The 7500-nt window shown below is 46.3% G+C and overlaps 2 non-coding genes across 2 annotated transcripts; both read left to right on the forward strand.

The window, feature by feature from the left end:
- Positions 1–4422: 4422 nt before the first annotated feature.
- LOC120844682 lies at positions 4423–6238 on the forward strand. Its single transcript, XR_005716462.2, has one exon. It is a non-coding gene; the product is annotated as a small subunit ribosomal RNA (ribosomal RNA).
- A 435-nt stretch (positions 6239–6673) lies between these two features.
- On the forward strand, positions 6674–6826 carry LOC120844689. Its single transcript, XR_005716467.2, has one exon. It is a non-coding gene; the product is annotated as a 5.8S ribosomal RNA (ribosomal RNA).
- The last annotated feature ends 674 nt before the right edge of the window (positions 6827–7500 follow it).

A 7500-nucleotide genomic window follows, 5' to 3' on the forward strand; every position in this document is an offset into this window, starting at 1 on the left:
AACATGTGGAAAGTATGCATGACTTATACCATCCTTTGTATTGATTTATTTGGGTCGTGTCTTTTTTTTCCACATTATTAGCCTTCTTGTTCTCCTCCTCCTCCTCCTGCTTATCATTATTGTAGAAATGTTTTCCTTTTTCTTTTTTTCCTCTTTCTTTCTAAGCTTTTAGTTTCCACCAGAGTGTCGAACCGAATTTTTTATTGGTTTGCGACGATTTGCGGGAGCACAAAAGTAATGTAGGACATTAAAATAGCACAACAAATAGAAGAACAAGAGGTATACAGGACAGGCGCTGATGTTGAACTAGTTTCATTCAGGAAAAGTGAACATGTATATACACACGACAGGCAAAGCAGCACATATTCTTAAGGGTAGAAGATATTTGAGCTGGGATGCTGGTGTCTCCCAGCACGATCAAACCATCCGGGGCTATTGCCGCCTTCTCGGCTGCCCTCGGCACTTATCGTGAATAAAAGCTATATATGTATGTTTACTTTTCCTGGATAAAACTAGTTGAAAGTGAGTGCCTGTCCTGTATACTCCTTGTCCTCGTCTTTTTTGCGCTATTTTATATATTTTACTAAGATAAACCAACAGCGTACCGTATTAAAAAGAAAAAGAAGAAGCTAAAGTGATATTATATTTACCTGGTGCTTCTTTTCGTAATAGGCACTATTTCAAGAGTGCAAACGGGTATCTTTCCATTCATTTGTAGGGTTCGCTTATTTTCAGGTGCCGAGAAATAAATTGCTTTATTTAAATTTGATGGAGCAGTAAATGACAAGCTACATACATATCTGTCTTTCCTTGTTGTTTTTTTTGTGTTATATTTTAGCCTGAATTTAAAAGTTATCAGTCTGTTGGGTCGCCTAAAATACAGGTGATTGGCATTTGAGGTTTTTTTTTTCTTTACAAGATAATGGTTGATTCAATTTAGCAAGCAAGCATCAATTGTGCTACTTTTTTTTTCCTTCATCTTAAATAGAGCTAAGCAATCAACTCGACATGACGGCTACTTAATTTGTCGCTTTCTTACCGCCTGTTTTCCGAAACTGTGTGCTTTCTTTTCGTCGTCATCGACTTTGGGCTGCCACTCCCAGTCCATAGAGCCTTTTTTTTTCAGCTATCCCTGCCGTACACCCTTGTACTTCTATTCATCGTCAGACTAATAGACAGTTATATTTTCTTCCGTACAGTTCCAAGTTGGCGGGTCAGTTTCGGTTCGGAAGAAACTAACTCCTCGGTTCCGGTTTTTCGTTCGCTTCGGTTTTCGGTTCGACACTCTGGTCTTCACCGTGCATGGCACCCCCCCCTTCCTTCCTTCCTTCCCTCCCTCCCTCCCTCCCTCCCTCCCTCCCTCTCTCCCCTCTTCTCCTCCCTGCAAGAAAACGAACTGTCGTTTCGAAATGTTTTCTTACTTGAACTGTGAAGGTTTTCAAGTGCATTGCCTTTCCTCCTTTATTGAGCGCACAATTCTAGAGTGGAACTTCCCTTCTGACATTGCAATAAAGTTTCCTGCACAAGGAAGAAAAACCTGCCATTTGACCTCCCTTGTGTGTGCAAAGTGTCAATGTTCCTATATTATGCTTGAACATGGTCTTTTTGTCTTCCTATTTGTCGCAGAAATCATGTATGTGTATGTACGTATGTATATATATATATATATATATATATATATATATATATATACCAATATCGCACTTTATGGATTAATCTTGCACGACCTGTGAAAACCACGTATCTCTGGCTTTCCTCACGTTCGATTTTCGAGCAATTTCTGAAGCTAGCTTGGGGAGATTGATTTCGCTCGCACGCAATTCGAGGCGCGAGGACGGGCATGTACGAACGCCTACGTAGTCGGGATGGTAAACAAAACTTACACAAATTAAAATCCTGCGCAGATAATAAAAGAAAGAGCAACAAAAAAGTATGGGCGTCTTTCTTTACTAATTTCTTTTTTTTTTCTTTTTTAGGATTGTAAGCGGACGGGCTTCTTAAACGATACCAAAAAGCGAGACACAATTTGACAAACGGGTCACGTCACAAGAAAGAAAATCCCACATCCTCAAGCGTGTAAAAAATGCACGCAATATCTACAGTACTGGAATTGGAAGCGCTGCCAATCTCGCGTGCACTAGCCCAAATCGCGTTGCTCCCGCTCACGTCAATGCGACACAGACCTCGTCGGAAAGGTACGCTTTCTGACGCGGTCAACCGGTAAAAACACTATATATTGTAAAATTCTGTACTTTGGACGTGATTAATTCAGACTGCTTTGCGGCTAACTAAGCGCGCGTTCCTTCCCAATGAAACGAAAGAGCGAGATTAGAAATAGAGGAAATAATTCCCGTGAAAAGAAAGGAATTCGTCTCTTATTGAGCTTGGCAGTAAAGCACGCGACATCTCCAGCATTCCGTTTGAAAGCGTTGTCCATGGCAAGTGCAGTAGTGTACAGTGTTCGGCTCTCGCCCAGTTGAAAGCGCCAGAAAGCCAGTGTCGCCTCGCGACACGGGTAACCGCTAGAAAACACGCACATTTCAAAGTCGCGTGATTTGCACTTGATTCCTCGGAAGTACTTTTTGGGAGACGAAGCGGGCGTTCCATGCCAAGGACACGGAAGAGAGAGATTAGAAATAGAGCGAACAATTCGCGTGAGAAGAATAATATTTGTCTCCTATCAAACTTGCCAGAAAAGTAAGCGAGATTTCCAGTATTCCGTTTGAAAGCGCTGCCCGTCGCAAGTGCAGTAGTGTACAGTGTTCGGCTCTCGCCCAGTTGAAAGCGCCAGAAAGCCCGTGTCGCCTCGCGACACGGGTAACCGCTAGAAAACACGCACATTTTAAAGTCGCGTGATTTGCACTTGATTCCTCGGAAGTACTTTGTGGGAGACGAAGCGGGCGTTCCATGCCAAGGACACGGAAGAGAGAGATTAGAAATAGAGCGAACAATTCGCGTGAAGAGAATAATATTTGTCTCCTATCAAACTTGCCAGAAGAGTAAGCGAGATTTCCAGTATTCCGTTTGAAAGCGCTGCCCGTCGCAAGTGCAGTAGGGTAAATTGTTCGGCTCTCGCCCAGTTGAAAGCGCCAGAAAGCCCGTGTCGCAAAGCGACACGGGTAACCGCTAGAAAACACGCATCTTTTTCTTTTGTTAATCCCGTGTTTCTCACTTCGTTCCTTGAGAGGACTTTGTCGGAAACTAAGTGGCGGGGCCTTCCAAACGAAACCAATGGTAGAAGCAATGAAGTGAGCAAAGAAGAATAGTGTAAAGAAAGAAAATTGCCTATTATGAAGCCTGCCGTTAACACGCGCGATACCGCGAGCATTCGGATTAAAAGCAGTGACAATCTCACTTACTATAGCGCTCATTGTTCGGCTCTGACACAATTCAAAACGCATGAAACGCCCCGTGTAAATATTGGTTTACTTTGTAATAACAAAGTGATAAACTTTCTGTTGACCATGTTAACATGAACTGAAAGTCGAAAAGAAGTAATCAGAGTCAAGCAGGGGTCAGCACGTTTTTAATAAAAAGCGAGAAATAATTTTTTTTATAGGGGTAGGATGTATGTACGTATGTATATATAGAGGCAGACAGGAAAAAAAGAACATTTATATATATATATATATACACACAAACATACATACATACATATATATATATATATATATAAGGAGAGAGAGAGGGGAAAAAAATAAGAAAGAAAGAAGGACAAATAAATGATACTGAATAACGAGGAGCCACATAAGTGAGACAGTAAGTCAGTAAGTCAGTCAGTCAGTCACCGAAACTGATAACCACAAACTATGTACAGAATGCTCTTGAAGGATCTTCTTTATACTTATCGGTGCTATTATGTGGAGGTGGGGTCTGTCGAGCGTTCGATTGGTGCGAGCGTCGTCTGACGACGTCGCCGACGCCTTTCGTCGCCGTCTCGGCCGCTGCCTCCGCCGCATGGTCGTTACAGCAAGGTACCTGCGATCTCTGGCGTCTGCCGTTGGGGTCGGTTCTCGGGTGCACCTGTGTCTTGAAAACGAATGCGAGAGGAGGGTGTTTCGGAGCGTCCGCGCTAACCGAACGGTGTGAAATGACGAGTGCGTTCTGACCGAAGGCCGGGGTGCGTCCTCGCGTCCTCACGGGACCTGAAAGCTCGGCAACGCTGCGAAGGCGTCGTCAATGATTTTTTTGGCGTACGACTTTCTGTTGCTACGACGAGAAAGAAATTTATGCGCTTCTTGCCGCGTCGGTACCGACCTCGGTCGGGGATATTCCGGCTGCGCGCTCGAACGTGCTTCATTTCTTCTTGGATTTGGAAGTAATTCCTAAGCGTTGTGTGTGTTTGCGGTTCGTAAGGGGCGCCTGACGGTGGCCCCGCGTCCGCGCGTTGGTAGGCTTTTGGGCGACCCACCACGAAAAGATTACCTGGTTGATCCTTCCAGTAGTCGTATGCTTGTCTCAAAGATTAAGCCATGCATGTCTAAGTACATGCCGAAACAAGGCGAAACCGCGAATGGCTCATTAAATCAGTTATGGTTCCTTAGATCGTTTCTTCCTACTTGGATAACTGTGGCAATTCTAGAGCTAATACATGCAGTGAGCCCGAAGCCCCTCGGGGCGACGGGTGCTTTTATTAGACCAAGATCAATCGGGCTTCGGTCCGTTTTGTGTGGTGACTCTGGATAACTTTGTGCTGATCGCACGGCCACGAGCCGGCGACGTTTCTTTCAAGTGTCTGCCTTATCAACTGTCGATGGTAGGTTATGCGCCTACCATGGTTGTTACGGGTAACGGAGAATCAGGGTTCGATTCCGGAGAGGGAGCCTGAGAAACGGCTACCACATCCAAGGAAGGCAGCAGGCGCGCAAATTACCCACTCCCGGCACGGGGAGGTAGTGACGAAAAATAACAATACGGGACTCTTTTGAGGCCCCGTAATTGAAATGAGTACACTCTAAATCCTTTAACGAGGATCCATTGGAGGGCAAGTCTGGTGCCAGCAGCCGCGGTAATTCCAGCTCCAATAGCGTATACTAAAGTTGCTGCGGTTAAAAAGCTCGTAGTTGGATCTCAGTTACAGGCGGGAAGTGCGTGGACACCACGTTACGGCCCGTGCTGAACATCATGCCTGTCGTGGCTTGGTTCCCTTCATCAGGTGCCTTGCTTTGGCCGGCGCGTTTACTTTGAAAAAATTAGAGTGCTCAACGCAGGCGATTCGCCTGAATAACAGTGCATGAAATAATAGAACAAGATCCTGTTTCTGTTCTGTTGGTTTTTGGAATACAGGATAATGATTAAGAGGGACAGACGGGGGCATTCGTATTGCGGCGCTAGAGGTGAAATTCTTGGACCGTCGCAAGACGAACTACTGCGAAAGCATTTGCCAAGAATGTTTTCATTGATCAAGAACGAAAGTTAGAGGTTCGAAGGCGATCAGATACCGCCCTAGTTCTAACCATAAACGATGCCAACCAGCGATCCGCCTGAGTTACTCAAATGAATCGGCGGGCAGCTTCCGGGAAACCAAAGTATTTGGGTTCCGGGGGAAGTATGGTTGCAAAGCTGAAACTTAAAGGAATTGACGGAAGGGCACCACCAGGAGTGGAGCCTGCGGCTTAATTTGACTCAACACGGGAAAACTTACCCGGCCCGGACACTGGGAGGATTGACAGATTGAGAGCTCTTTCTTGATTCGGTGGATGGTGGTGCATGGCCGTTCTTAGTTGGTGGAGCGATTTGTCTGGTTAATTCCGATAACGAACGAGACTCTAGCCTATTAAATAGGTGCGTGGTTCTCTGCACCTTGCACCCTTCTTAGAGGGACAAGCGGCTCCTAGCCGCACGAAACAGAGCAATAACAGGTCTGTGATGCCCTTAGATGTCCGGGGCCGCACGCGCGCTACACTGAAGGAAGCAGCGTGTTTTTATCCCTGTCTGTAAAGACTGGGTAACCCGTGGAACCTCCTTCGTGATTGGGATAGGGGCTTGCAATTGTTCCCCTTGAACGAGGAATTCCCAGTAAGCGCGAGTCATAAGCTCGCGTTGATTACGTCCCTGCCCTTTGTACACACCGCCCGTCGCTACTACCGATTGAATGATTTAGTGAGGTCTTCGGACCGATACCCGGAGCGGCCTTTCGGTTGCGCCGGTGTGTTGGAAAGATGACCAAACTTGATCATTTAGAGGAAGTAAAAGTCGTAACAAGGTTTCCGTAGGTGAACCTGCGGAAGGATCATTACCGGATGTTATTTGGCATCGTTTTGTCTTCCTCTTGTACGGGGAATGGACTCGATGTGCGAATTTATCTGGCGCCGATCCCGACCAAGCTTGGATGCCGTCGGGACGGCACAAAAAAAAACAACTGTGGTTCGGATGTGCCTTTTTCTTTAGGTGGCCTCCGTTCCTTTCGATGATGCCCCCAGCGGGAGCCCTCTGCTGCCTCGATTGAGAGGAGATTTCAAGTGCACCGGGACAATCCGCGGGTTACAAAAGGCGCATCGCCCCCTTTTTCGTCTCTTCTCGAGGATCGCCCTTTTGTTTTGATTAACGAAGAGGCGTTTGAGAAGAGGCCTTTTTTTTGCGCTTTCGAGATGGCATGGGATGTGCCGGGCGCGAAAAAAAACAACAACTTGTGTTTTGTCGTACTGATTGAAAAATCCAAAAACATTGACACGACTCTAAGCGGTGGATCACTCGGTTCTCGGGTCGATGAAGAACGCAGCCAGCTGCGAGACTTGGTGTGAATTGCAGGACACACTGAGCACTTACTCTTTTAACGCACATTGCGGCCTCGGGCCTTCCCGTGGCTTCGTCTGTGTGAGGGTCGGATCATATATCAAGAGAGGAGAATTTGTTTTCTACCTCGTTTTGACTGTGTCGGATCGTGGGCAGCACGCAGTTTTATGCTTTCTTGCGTTGCGTTTTCTTTGAGCAAATGCAAGAGTGGTGCGATTGCACGCGTGCGCTTAACCAGTCCTCCTCCTCCTACGAGTTTTTATCGAACACTGCATGGGAAAACGAAACTCGATGGATACCGTTTGTGGAAAATCCCGTACCAAAAAAATCTTTCGCACGTTGAACGGCGCTGTGACGTCGGTGCGTTAGAAACGGAGATTTGAAACGGTTCCTTTTCGATCGATTCTGTTTTCTTTGTCGTGGATGTTGTTCGAGTGGAAAAACCGTGGGACGGAGTTGGCGTTGGCGCGTTGAAACGCGGCGTCGGCGAATGTAAATCTCGTGGCGTTGATTTGCACAAAAAAAAGAAAAACGCTTCTGGGAGGAAAGTTTTTTGCGTCGTAGCCTTCCGTCAGTCTAAGACCTTCGCGTCCCCGATGAATACTGGAGCCATCCAGTAGGGGAATGCCGTTGGATTGCGCGCTTTTTTTTTGTCGAATCGAAAGCGATGCAAAGCGTGTGTACAACAACTGTTTGTTCGCCATCCTTTTGTGTTTTTGACATGTGGTAAGGAGGCGAAGTTTTTGTTGGAAAGCGCACAAAATG

Source organism: Ixodes scapularis, unplaced genomic scaffold (genome assembly GCF_016920785.2).
Source record: "Ixodes scapularis isolate PalLabHiFi unplaced genomic scaffold, ASM1692078v2 ptg000854l_1__unscaffolded, whole genome shotgun sequence".
Lineage (NCBI taxonomy): Eukaryota > Metazoa > Arthropoda > Arachnida > Ixodida > Ixodidae > Ixodes > Ixodes scapularis.